Source organism: Apodemus sylvaticus, chromosome 2, assembly GCF_947179515.1.
Source record: "Apodemus sylvaticus chromosome 2, mApoSyl1.1, whole genome shotgun sequence".
NCBI lineage: Eukaryota > Metazoa > Chordata > Mammalia > Rodentia > Muridae > Apodemus > Apodemus sylvaticus.
The window spans coordinates 73,192,001-73,204,454 of NC_067473.1; the positions used below are offsets into that span (position 1 = coordinate 73,192,001).

General features: G+C 46.5%; 1 non-coding gene across 1 annotated transcript; it reads left to right on the forward strand.

Annotated features, from left to right (window-relative positions):
- The first annotated feature begins 1,340 nt into the window (after positions 1–1,340).
- On the forward strand, positions 1,341–1,412 carry Trnac-gca (transfer RNA cysteine (anticodon GCA)). The gene has a single exon. It is a non-coding gene; the product is annotated as a tRNA-Cys (tRNA).
- Positions 1,413–12,454: the final 11,042 nt, after the last annotated feature.

Consider the following 12,454-nt stretch of genomic DNA (forward strand, 5'->3'; position numbering starts at 1 on the left):
ATCTAACTTTGTTTCTGCCTGGCCATTTCTCAGGCTTACACCCCCAGCAGCCACACTTCCCTTGGCAGTGCCTTGGGAACTATCTATGATCCTGACTATGGTCCAAACAGACTATGTGGTATCTGGGAAATACCACTGAGCTTTACAAAGAAAGCAGGTGTTACTAGGCCACCCCAAATCTCTCACTAATGTAAACTCCCTCTGTAAACACTGATGTAAATGGGGATTTGTCTTTAAAAAACACTGGTCCCTTCACCAAGACACTTTTAAGAGGTATGATCCTGCTCTTGGTTCAGCTTTTAATAAAAGGACTAAAAACCTTAATTGGCTTATTTGGTGCAGTTGTCAATAACTATCTTGTGTGGATCACTTCAGGTTATGTAATAAATGGTTCCCATCACTGTGTCTGTCCCAAAGTGAAAGGAGTTCTGGTGCACCTGTTCTTCTAGCTACTCAACCAAAGATCTGGGTGCCTCACCTTGTGATTTTTCTTTCTCTTGCTCTGTGGTAGTTTGAATGTAAATAATCCCAATAGCCTCACAGATTAAAAAAATTGGTCCCCAGAGAGTGTCAGTATTTGAAAATATTAGGAAGTGTGGCCTTGTTAAAAGAAGTGTGTCACTGGGGGTGGGCTTTGAGGTTTCAAAATGCCCATTCTAAGCCCAGAGTTTCTCTCTTCCTGTTCTCTGAGGACCTGAATGTAGAACTCTCCGTTTCTTCTCCAGCACCATGTCTGGTTGAATACCACCATGCTCCCCACCCTATGACAATGGACTAAACCTCTGAAATGTAAGCCAACACCAATTTAATATTTTCCTTTATAAGAGCTGTGATGGTCATGGTGTCTTTTTACAGCAATAGAACACTGTCTAAAACAGCACCTAAATCACTATCAGCCCCTGTTCATGTGACTTCAAAACACATCCAGTTTCTGACCACTTCTCTTTACCTCTACCATTATGGTGCTGGAAGATTCCCACTATCTCTTTCCTGGATCACTGTAGCTAAGTTAGATCAGGGTAGAAAAGAAAGGGATATGGCCCATGCAGGATGAGGATTGGGAACCAGGTGCAGTAAGGCTGGGGTGCTGAAGTCTGCAAAGGCTGCCTCAGCCTGCTACAGGGCTGCCCTTTGCCCGCTGACAATTCTAGTACATCAAGATGTCCTAGCCGGAAGGGTGATTGCAGCTTGGAAGAGTGATGCCACAGGGGAAACGCTGGAAATAAACCTGACAGAGAAGATAGCTTTGGGTATAATGAATCTAGGAGCTTGCAGGGACTGCCTTGCTAATGGTATTATACTCAGGTAAAGGATACTAATTATAATAACTCTTAAGCCATGGGGGTATAGCTCAGGGGTAGAGCATTTGACTGCAGATCAAGAGGTCCCTGGTTCAAATCCAGGTGCCCCCTGTTGACTTGCCTTTTGTTTTGTTGATTCAGGGCTGTCCTCACTTAGAATGTCTTCAATTATCCTTAATCCTATTTGTCAGTCTGACTCTTCTGCCCCACTAAGAAATAACAGGTTCACATCTGCCAGACTCTTCCCCCTCTCTTTGGTTATATTTTGTGACATTTCCTCTCCTGTTTCAGCACTGAGACACTTCCTGTCCTCTCCTTCAAGCTTAGTTGGTTGTATCAATCACAGACAACCTGAAGACAGAAACTTAACAATTAGGTACAGAAAATTTATTAGGAAGAATAATTATGTTAAGAAAGAAGAGTACAAAGCTTCAAAGAAAATGATAATGTGTTCTGCAGAGTGAGGGTCCACACAGTTCAAAGGTGGAAGGGACTCCTCTCCAAGGTAAAGGTCCAGCTCTTATTGGGAAAGAGTTTTTGTTTGCTTTTAATTATTATTTTTGTGGGGCATTAACACACAAAGTAATGGGTTTAATTATGGAGTCTCTGTATATGGGATACTGTGGGATTAACATAAAAAGTTAATTTGGCGTTTGTATACCTGGGTCATTATACTGTGTTCATCTCCACACCCTATTGCCTTCCACTGGGTTCCCTTTCCCCAGTGCTTAGTTGTGCCTCCTGCTTTCTTATTACATGTTTTCCATTACCCTCTCCATTTCTCCTCTTCCTTAAGATGTCCTCCTCTCTTCTTATGATCCCATTTTTAGTGCTCTCTCTGTGTCTCTGACTCTGTCTCTTACACACACACACACACACACACACACACACACACACACACTCTCTTTTAAAGCAAGGTTCTGCAAGCCTGAAACATGAAATAGTTATCTTTTGGAGTTTGCCTTGTTTTTCTTAACTCCATTTCCATGTACATGACTTCCCTTCAAATGTCATAATTTTGTTCATTCTGCATAGGTGAATAAAATGCCACAGTCTTCCATTTGCATTTATCTGGGGAAGAGGTATTAGCAGATTACTAGCCATCCTTGTTTAGAGCTTTGAGGCAAGCAGGGGCTAGCCCTGTATAGACTACATGAATCATGAAGAAGTGAGGTCAGGGGTACCAGAGGATGGCAACTGTCCAATCATGTTTTGTTGAAATAGGCTCCTATGGCAGAGTAAATATGGAAGGGTAGATTGACAGCTGAGAATCACAGACAGACAGTGGCTGAAGTAGGACTTGTTTGCTTGGGTCAGTGGATGTTCGAAGATGTGATACAGGCAGGACATGAGTCCAGTTGGTAAGACTGTCACCTGGCACTTCCATGATTATCATGACACGTGCTTGTCCTATGAAGTGGTACCTTTTCAGCTGGACCTTAGAATGAACCTACATGGTCACACCTGAGCCTAGGTGGCAGTGAGGAGCCAAGGCCAATTGGACCAGAAACTTGAATCTATGAAAATAGTTGGAGCCAAAACAGAGTCATCCATGACAAATCTTAGTGAAAAGGAATAAGAAGGCCATGAAAGAGGGTTTGTCACACATGCCCATGCCTGTGACTAAAAGTACAACAAAGACTTTCTGAATCTACAACCCTGCATAAAGCCCACTGAAACAGGAAATACTTCTGGGTAGATGCCTGTCCAGTGTCAACCTGTCCAATGGTGGACAGACACTACCTCATTACCACCCCTCTGATACTTGGATAACTGTCTCAAATTGTCACATCCTCGTTTCCTCTTGTTTACCTGGATTTGCTTATGGGTTGTCAGAGCCTGTGTATCCTGGATTCTAATTTCTCTTCTGTTCCTGAACAAACTCATTTCTCTGTAGAGTCTCTCTCCACGTCCCCATTGTTGGTTGACAAAAGCCCAGTCTAGATCATTCCATTCACATTCCAACTGCAGACTCACAGGCACTGTGACAGATGGCTCTATTTTGTGACACTAGATTTTCCGTGGCTTGTTATGCAACATCACAGTGACTAAGGCTGCCAGTGCTGGAATGGGTATTTAGAGAGGTTCTTGCTGGGACAAAGCCCAGAATACACGGCTTTCTGTGTGTAGCAAGCAATCTGTCCCATGTGCTGCAGGAATGGTGGAAGCGACTACCGAGGGCAGGAAGACAGCAGCCCGTGAGAGCCTGGACAGCAGAAAGTGCCCTTGAGGTGTGGAGCAGGGGAGAGGACGCTGGGTAAATGCTCAATGTCTGAGCTACCTGCTGCAGGCTGCATTTGGCAGGGGGTCCCCAAAAGACCTAAGTTCAGATGAAAACTGCCTAGCTGTATAAGCAGAATTCAAGGGCGGTATGGATTACTCGGAAATTGCATAGTTAGAAAAAATTGATAGGTCTAAATTTACGATATCAGTTTAAGAAAAAGGAAATTCGATGCTTTCTGTAAACACAACCTCAGGGAAAAAAAAACTTGACTGTGTGGCTTAAAAGCCCTTTTATCAGGACCACTGATATCACCAAGTTGGTGCCAGCTAACTAACTCTTGTTGGCAATAAGTGTTCCTAGGACGATAAAGGGTGTGGTCCCATAGGAACCTGATGTGCTCAAATATTTATAGCCAAGCTAGAGAACAGCAGTATCAAAGAGAAGGGTAGTGATCACTGTTGGGAATGAAACCAACTTCATAAGCAATCCAGGATTTGCCTGAGAGCTTGTACTAGCCAGGCTTCTGTGTTGCTGTGTCCAAATATCTGAGAAAAGCACTTTAAAGGGGGAAATGTTTATTCTGCTTGTGATTCTAAAGGGTTTCTGCTATTATTGCAGTGGTGGTTTGCATGGGAAGAGCAGATACTGTGGTAGACAGAATACAGGAATACCAGAAGGTACCAGGGCAAGTTACAATGCCCAGGACACGTTCTGTGACCTACTTCTTACAGTGTGCTCCCACCACCTGTGTTTCACCACCTTCCACTGACCCCATCCTATGATGAGTCCATGGAGGGATGACTCCTTAGGTCAGAGCTACCATGATATAATTAATCCTAGGAACTGCCTCCTCTCCAACTCAATCTCTTTGTTTTCTCCATCTTTTCAAGGTTAAAATAAAGATCCTCTATCACAGGCTGTACTCATGGTAGTGTGTACAAATCCCACAAAAGTGAGAAGGACCACTGCACCAATGTCCTCGCACACTGGAGAGTCGGGCATGGAAACTACTCAGCCACCAGAAACCACAGATTTCCAACCATCTTTTCAGATTTATAGGATAGTGAAAAAGGCAGGTTCTCAGATGGCAGAGCCAAGGGCCATGTAGAGCAATGGTGAGAACGCTCCTGTGTGGCAGAGCAAGCATCCAATGAAAGGAAATGTCTAACCATGGGGTGTGTTTTGTTTTGTTACTTTGGGGGCAGTTTGCCATGTGATAGTGAAGAGTCCGGAAGTGCTCAGTTGGCAAGGGGACACCTGTAAGGGGCTGTGATGGACAAACACAGCTATTTCTCCCTGTATTTGAATTTTATTTCTTTTCTTCTTGTCTTTGACCTAGAACTCACTATGGAGCCAAAGATGACCTTGAACTTCTGACACCCTTGTCTCCAATTCCTGATAATTGAAATCTTAGGCAATCCCTAACACAGTAGGCTTATGGGTTGCTGGGGCACCAACTCAGGGCTTGGTGATTCTGGGCAGGCACTCTACCGGGGACATTCCTAACATATTTGAGAATTTTTTTCTGTTTGTTTAAAAGCCAGTTTCTAATACCATGGCTACTTGTGTCATCTTTTTAGTATTTGAGCATAACTGGGTTGCTAAGTCTGCTTCTCTGAATTTGGGACGGAGAGGGGGCAGAATCTTATCTATTTAAGTTCATGAATAAAGGAAGTCTCTGGTGTTAGGCCTGTTGCTAGGACAAAAGGCCTTAACAAAGGCAGCCTAAGAGAAAGGGTTTGCTTGGCCTTCAGTTTTAGAAGCCTAACACGGTGGGGAAGATGTTTGAAGTCCGAGTGTTCAGATCATATTCACAGTCAGAGAGTAAAAATAGACGTGCCTAATCGGCTAGCTTTCTCTTTTACTTCAATAAAAGTGGACCATAAACTTCTGTTTTGAGCAATTGATAAGTAATGGTATCCTTTACAGAGACTCAGAAGGGAAGTGGATTTTTGAGGGCCTGTTTATCATAGATCATACAGAGTCCCAGACCCTTCAGTGACATCACCCACAGTTAGGGTAGGTTTCTTCTTATTAACTTGATCTAGGAAACTACTCACAGACCTGTCCAGCATGTGTTTCCATTGAGATTTCACATCCTCTCAGGTTGACAATTGAGATTAACCATCCAACTCAATAGGTTTAATGTGGAGCACAAGATCCTTGGCTGAGTTTGGAAGATATGTTGGGAGCAGTGGAGGGAGGTTAGTGTATTGTACAGGTAGGACTCATCCAGAGGAGAGTGTTTCCTCCCCCAGCGTTTGAGCTGGGTTTTCAAACCTCCGCACTGATCTAGTTGTCAGCCGTGAAGTCCCTGGCCCTTTGTTCTCAATAGAACAGCAGGCCAACCACTGATGGTGGAGTTAACATATGCTGAGCCAGTCTCAAGAGATTCACCCCATAGCCCATATATATTGTCAAATCTCCATATAAACATTACATCTTGAACAGCAACTGTTGTCCTGATGTCATTTCTTTCTCGCGGCTCGCATCTATCCCCAGCTTCTCTTCCAGGTACCCAGTTCACAGTAGCTGCTGGTAGCTACAGGAGAGCATGATCGAGCAAGCTGTGAGCCCCAGTGCAGACCTTCCTAACAGAGATGGGACATACTTCCTGTTCCGTGGTCCTCGTGTACTTGGCATGTGACGGTAGGGAGTGCCCAGCAGAGTCTGGAAACCTGTTCACCTGGTCAGGCTTCCTCGTTTGTGTTTCTGTCATTGCTATGAAAGGCTCCCTTTGCCAGCTGCCACTCCTCCAGCGCAGACATGAAGCAGGCTGGGCCCCAAGCACAAAGACTACAGAAGGGTCCACAGCTTGAGGCACAGCCTAGACCCACTGATGGGCATCCAGTCTACTGAACAACGAGAATAAAATGATGTTTACTACTGCATGGGACTCAACTGTGGGGTGAAGAGTTAGATAGCATTGCTGTGGAGGTGGCTGGCTACCTCAACCAGCCAACTAAAGGGCTCACAGGTTGGAGGCTGGAGAGATGGCGCTAGTTCTAGTAGTTTTAGCACTCACAAGGTAGAAACAAAGGTCTGCGATGTATTATTATTGGTGAGGATGGGAATTAGGAGATGGAGCTTCAAAAAGGAAGCAGACCATTGGAAAATGGCCCAGAAAGATAATCCTTGTGCCCTGCCTCTCAGTTTCTGTTTTTCCATTTCCTGGAAGTGGTGAGGTGGACCAGTCTCCTCCATCACATCCTTTCTGCCCTTATCACAGACCCACAGCGATAGAGCTAAGTGACCACAGACTGAAACCTCTGAAATAACTATGAACTGAAGTAAATGTGTGTGGGACGGCAAACCAGGTCAGGAAGCTTGGTGAGCAGAGCTGGTTGAGACCCCGCAAACTCACACCTGAGACCATAGGTGCCTCCTGGCTCCCTCCCAAATTCCTGGCCTGGATCACGTGCCACACTTCCCACATAAGGAAACATGACAGGGTAGGAAGGCCCAGAACAGAGCTCTCCATGCTAATGAGGTACCTAGAAGCCCCGAGGGTTTGGCCAATAAGCTTCCTTTCCCAGACATTCCTCCCTGCAAAAGGTATTTAATTCCCCGGGCAGTAATCCCAGCACTTGGGAGGCAGAGGTAGGTTGATTTATAAGTTCGAGGACAGCCTGGTCTACAGAGTGAGTTCCAGGACAGGCAGGGCCTCACAGAGAAAACAAACCAAAACAAAACAGCAACAACAAAAAAAAGGTTTTTAATCTCGGGTCTACCCTGAGAAGTTGGTATAGTATACATCCATTTTCCACGATGAATAGTCAAGAAAGAGTTTAGAACCATGGACTGTCTCTTTCAGGGTCTTTGGCTACCGAGCTGCAGCCTAGGCCTTCTGCAGAAGGCTCCCCCTCTGTGCTTCTAACCACAACTGTAGCCAAGCTAAGGACAATTACTGCTGAGCTGCCTTTTCCTCTGGGCCCTGGTCTAGACACTGTCATCAGCCCGCAGGTCCCTGACCCCGTTCTGTCCAGTCCTGGCCTCCACATGGGCTTCTCTGTGTGAGTCTCCAGCGGCAACTTGAGGCCCCAGAGTCAGGGAATACCAACCTCAGCCTTCTCACATCTCTCCCACCCCAGGTGGTGTCTCAGCACGTCCCTGAAATCCTATGGTGGCTGTCACATGGGGTAAACATAGTCAACCCTTCTGCCTTTTGTCTCTCAAGTGGCCGTGCCCTGAAGTGGGATGGAACCTAGACTAACAAATGTACTGTCATTTTACAGTCTTTCTTTCAGGTATCTGTCACAGCAACACAGGATGACTGAGAGGGTGGTAAATATGCTGAGGAGGAACTCCAGTCCTGGAAAGGGTTAGAACTCCGCTGGTTCAAATCTGAGAGCATCCACCTGGTCCACTTGCTCTGTTGCCAAACCTAATATTCTCCAATTATCCCCCAATGTAGTGCTGACGATTGAACCAGCGCCTCAACATGTTAGACAAGCACACGCCCCCTGAGCTAAATCCCCAGCCCGGAAATGCTCTTTTTTTCATCAAGTGTTCTGCTTTCTAGTCCCTCTGACCAGCACTCCTTTAAACATTTTTATTTTGTAAGGATTTATTCTCTTTATGTTATATGTCTGGGTGTTTTGTTTGCATGTATGTCTGTGTGCCACATGTGTGTAGTGCTGTCAGAGACCAGGAGAGGGTGTCAGATCCTGGAACTGGGTGTAGACAGCCATTAGGCGCCATATGGGTGTTGAGAACTGAACCGAGGCCCTTGGTAAGAGCTCTTAGCTGCTGAGCCATCTCTCTGTGTTTTCAGAGTCTCCCCATGTAGGCCTGGCTGGCCTAGAACTCTTTATGTAGACTAGGCTGGCTTCAGACTCACAGAATCCACTTGCCTCTGCCTCCAGGGTGCTGGGATTGAAGGTGTCGTACCACCAATGCCTCCCTCGGAGCACCACTCTGTCTAGAACTGGTTCTAGTGACATCACTAGTTTGGTGATAGATAAGGTTTTTTTGCTAAAGGTAACTGTCTTAGTTACACTTCCGCATCACAGCCCATCACTGCAGGAGGCTGGGGCAAGAACTAAAGCAGGGCAGGAACCTGGAGGCAGAAGCTGGTGCAGAGGCCATGGATGGGCGCTGCTAACTGACCTGGCTTGCTCAACCTTCTCTCTCTCTCTCTCTCTCTCTCTCTCTCTCTCTCTCTCTCTCTCTCTCTCATTTTATTTAATCATTTTTTTGTACACTCCAGATTTTATCTCCTTCCTGATCCACCCTCTGACTGTTCCACAGCCCATACCTCCTCCCTTCCCTTCCCCTGTCTCCATGAGGATGTCCCCACCCCACCCACCAGACCTCTGCATTCCCTTCTCCAGTCTCTTGAGGGTTAGGTGTATCATCTCCGAATGAACACAGATCCGTCAGTTCTCTACTGCATATGTGTTGGGGGCCTCATATCAGCTGGTGTACGCTGCCTGGTTGGTGTTCCAGTGTCTGAGAGATCTTGGGGGTCCACGTCAGTTGGAACTACTGGTCCCCCACGGGATGGCCCTCCTCCTCAGCCTCTTCAGCCTGCTCTCTTACAAAGCTTAGGAACACTGACCTGGGTGGTTCCACCCACAGTGGGTTGGGTCCTTCCACATCAATCACTAATTAAGAAAATGTCCTACAAGCTTGCCTACAGCACAATCTTATGGTGGGATTTTCTCTTCTTTCATGACTTCAGCTTGTGTCAAATTATATATAACACTTGGCAGCACAACTGACTTCTTATCAACTTGACACACAAACTGTCACTGTTAAACCACCTTTCCTTTTTTCTTTATCCCAAGAATAAAAACCACAATATAAAATATTTTGAAAACTTAAAATGTTCCTTACAGCCTTACAAATTCAAATACTTTAAAAGTTTTCTCTTTACAAATATTCAGTCTCTTTTAAAATCCAAAGTCTCTGTAAAACTCCAAAATCTCTTTTTCAAAAGTTTAGAGTCTCCCAGGTGTACGCTCCTGTAAAATCAAAAATAACTGAAATACTTTCTTACTTCAAGAAGGAAGAACTAGGGAACGGTTGCAATTTGAACAAAACAACAACAGTAACAACTCCAATGGTAACAAACTCCAACAGTAGCAACTCACTGTCCAGTGTCTGGGATTCACTCAGGATCTTCTGGGTCACTTCTCCGTCTCCATCCTCCACGGCACACACAGCTGTCTTCTAGGATCCACCTGGCTCCACTCCCCAACAGCTGCTATTCTTGATGGTCATTCTGTGGTACTGGCATCTCCAAAATAATGGGATCTCTGATGCACTGGGCTGCACTTTCACCAATAGTCTCTCATAGGCTCTCTTCATGATGCCAAGCCTCAACTTATCTCCATGACCCCTTTAATCCTGGGCCTTCAACTGCCACTGAAGCTGCACCTTTACCAATGGCCTCTCCTGGCCTCTCAGAATGCCAAGCCTCAGCTGCTCTCCATGGCCCCTTTATGCCCTCAAAGCTAGGATCACCTGGTGACTCTTATATATTACCAAGTCTGGCTGTCAGCACTGACGTACACCCTTGGCTGCCTCTGGAACACAGTTAGTGTGTGCTGACTATGAGGAAACATTCCCCAAAAGATGTCACCCCACTGAAGCTGTCTCTTCTTAATCACCACCAGGTTCTCAGCTCCAGTTAACCACCATCAACTTTCCCAGGAAAGCAAAGGTTTTACTTCGACGGTTCTGGTCTCCTGCTAATCACGGCTGATCCTTTACCTCCAGCTGACCAGAACCACAGGTTCTCAACTCAAAATAGCAGACAGCCTTGATAGTCTTTAAGTGACTCAAATTTCACTTTAGAACAGTGGTTTTCAACCGGTGGGTCACAACCCTTGGGGGTCAAACAACCCTTTCACAGGGGTCGTATATCATATCCTGCATATCACATATTTACATTACAATTCACAACATTAAAAAAGTTACTGTTATAAAATAGCAATGAAAATAATTTTATGGTTGGTGGTCTCTACAACGTGAGGAACTGTATTAAAGGGTCACAGCACTATGAAGATTGAGAACCACTGCTTTAGAACTTCTCAGGCCATGCCTCCTTTGTCTGTATTTCTCTCAACACTCTGTTTATCCAACCTCCCACAGAACAGACCACAAAACTCTGAACATTTAATGTCTTTTCTTGCACAAAGTTCCAAAGTCCTATAACTTTCCCTGAATCAACATGGTCAGGTCAGTCACAGCAATGCCCTACTAACCTGGTACCATTTCTGTCTTTGGGTTATTATTGCTGTGATGAAACACCACGGACAAAAACAGCAACCTGGGGGAAAGGGGTTGATTTGGTTAATGTTTCCTATTACTGCTCAGCATCAGAGAGGTCAGGACAGAAACAACTGGGATGGGGGAAGACCTGGAGGCAAGAGCTGGTGTAGAGGCCGTGGAGGGGCGCTGCTTACTGGCTTGCTCAGCCTGCTTTCTTATAGCACTCAAGACCACCAGCCCAGGTGTGACCCCACCCACAAGTGGCTGGGTCTTCCCACATCAATCACTAATTAGGAAAATGCCTTTACAGGCTTGCCTATAGCCTGATCTTATGGAGGCATATTCTCAATTGAGATTTCCCTCCTCTCTGATAAGCTTGTGCCAAGTTGACATAAAACTAGGCAGCACAGTTCTCTCTCCCCCTCCTCCTCCCCCTCCCCATTATCCCCTCCCCCTCTCCCTCTCTGTGTAAAGTTCTTAATTGTTTAAAAGCTATATTATGGAGGTGTGTTCTGAGTGAGCCAGCCTCATTCTTCTTCAGATTTCCTGGATAGTACATTTACTTCTGATAAGTAGCAGGTGTTGGGGTTTTGTCTAAGCTCCACCCCACACCTACCTGGCAATAGCCAGGTATGCCCCGCCCCAGAGATCTGGCCTACTATAAGAGGGGCTACTTGCCCCTCCTCTCTCTCTTTGCTCTCTGCTCTCCCACATACTCTCTCACCTCTCTGCCCCTGGGGCTCTTCCCCCCCCCTCCATGTGGTCATGGCCGGCCTCCACTCTCTCTCTCTCTATTCTCTCTCTCTCTCTCTCTCTCTCTCTCTCTCTCTCTCTCTCTCTCTCTCTCCCACTAACTCCCATCCCCTATTCTGAATAAACTCTATTCTATACCATGTCTGTGTGTGTGTGGTCCCTCAGGGGCAGAGGTGCCCAGGCAAGGGCCCGCCTGGACACCTTCCCCCACGCCGCCTAGCCACACTCTCCTAATCCCCTATACTCCCCCCTTTAAGTCCCTTCATCATCCTGCTGCCGAAAGTCTCCAATGGTGCTCAAAGTCCTTCATTGGTTCCTGCGTTGATTTCTGTGCTCGCTCGAATGTCCTGTCTGCTCCCTGCGTTGCGGCTGCCGCTGCTCTCACGGTGCCCACATGTGCGAACCCCGGGCACTGTGCCACGGGATGCGGTGGAACTGTGAACCGCAATGAGACACGCTAGACCAGATAGCTCCACGTGGGCTTTATTTAAGATGGGGAAGGGGTAGCGGGCGGGAAGGAAAGGGGGAAGAGAAAGAAAGAGAGAGAGAGAGAGAGAATAGAGAGAGTAGAGGCCGGCCATGACCACGTGGAGGGGGGGAAGAGCCCCAGGGGCAGAGAGGTGAGAGAGTGTGGGAGAGCAGAGAGCAAAAGAGAGAGAGGAGGAGCAAGTAGCCCCTCTTATAGTGGGCCAGATCTCTGGGGCGGGGCATACCTGGCTATTGCCAGGTAGGTGTGGGGTGGAGCTTAGACAAAACCCCAACATCAGGCAAGAGCAATTGGAACTTTAACACAGGGGTCAAAGTTCCCTCTTGATATCCAATGGCTAATGGGCAGGAGAGCTTCACATACAGTGCTGTGTGATGCTGAGATGCTAAGTGGCATTGTGGTGAACATCAGAGGTTCTCAAGCCCACCCACCCGTCACTGAGGGATGGCATGCTGGGCTTAGTCCTAGACA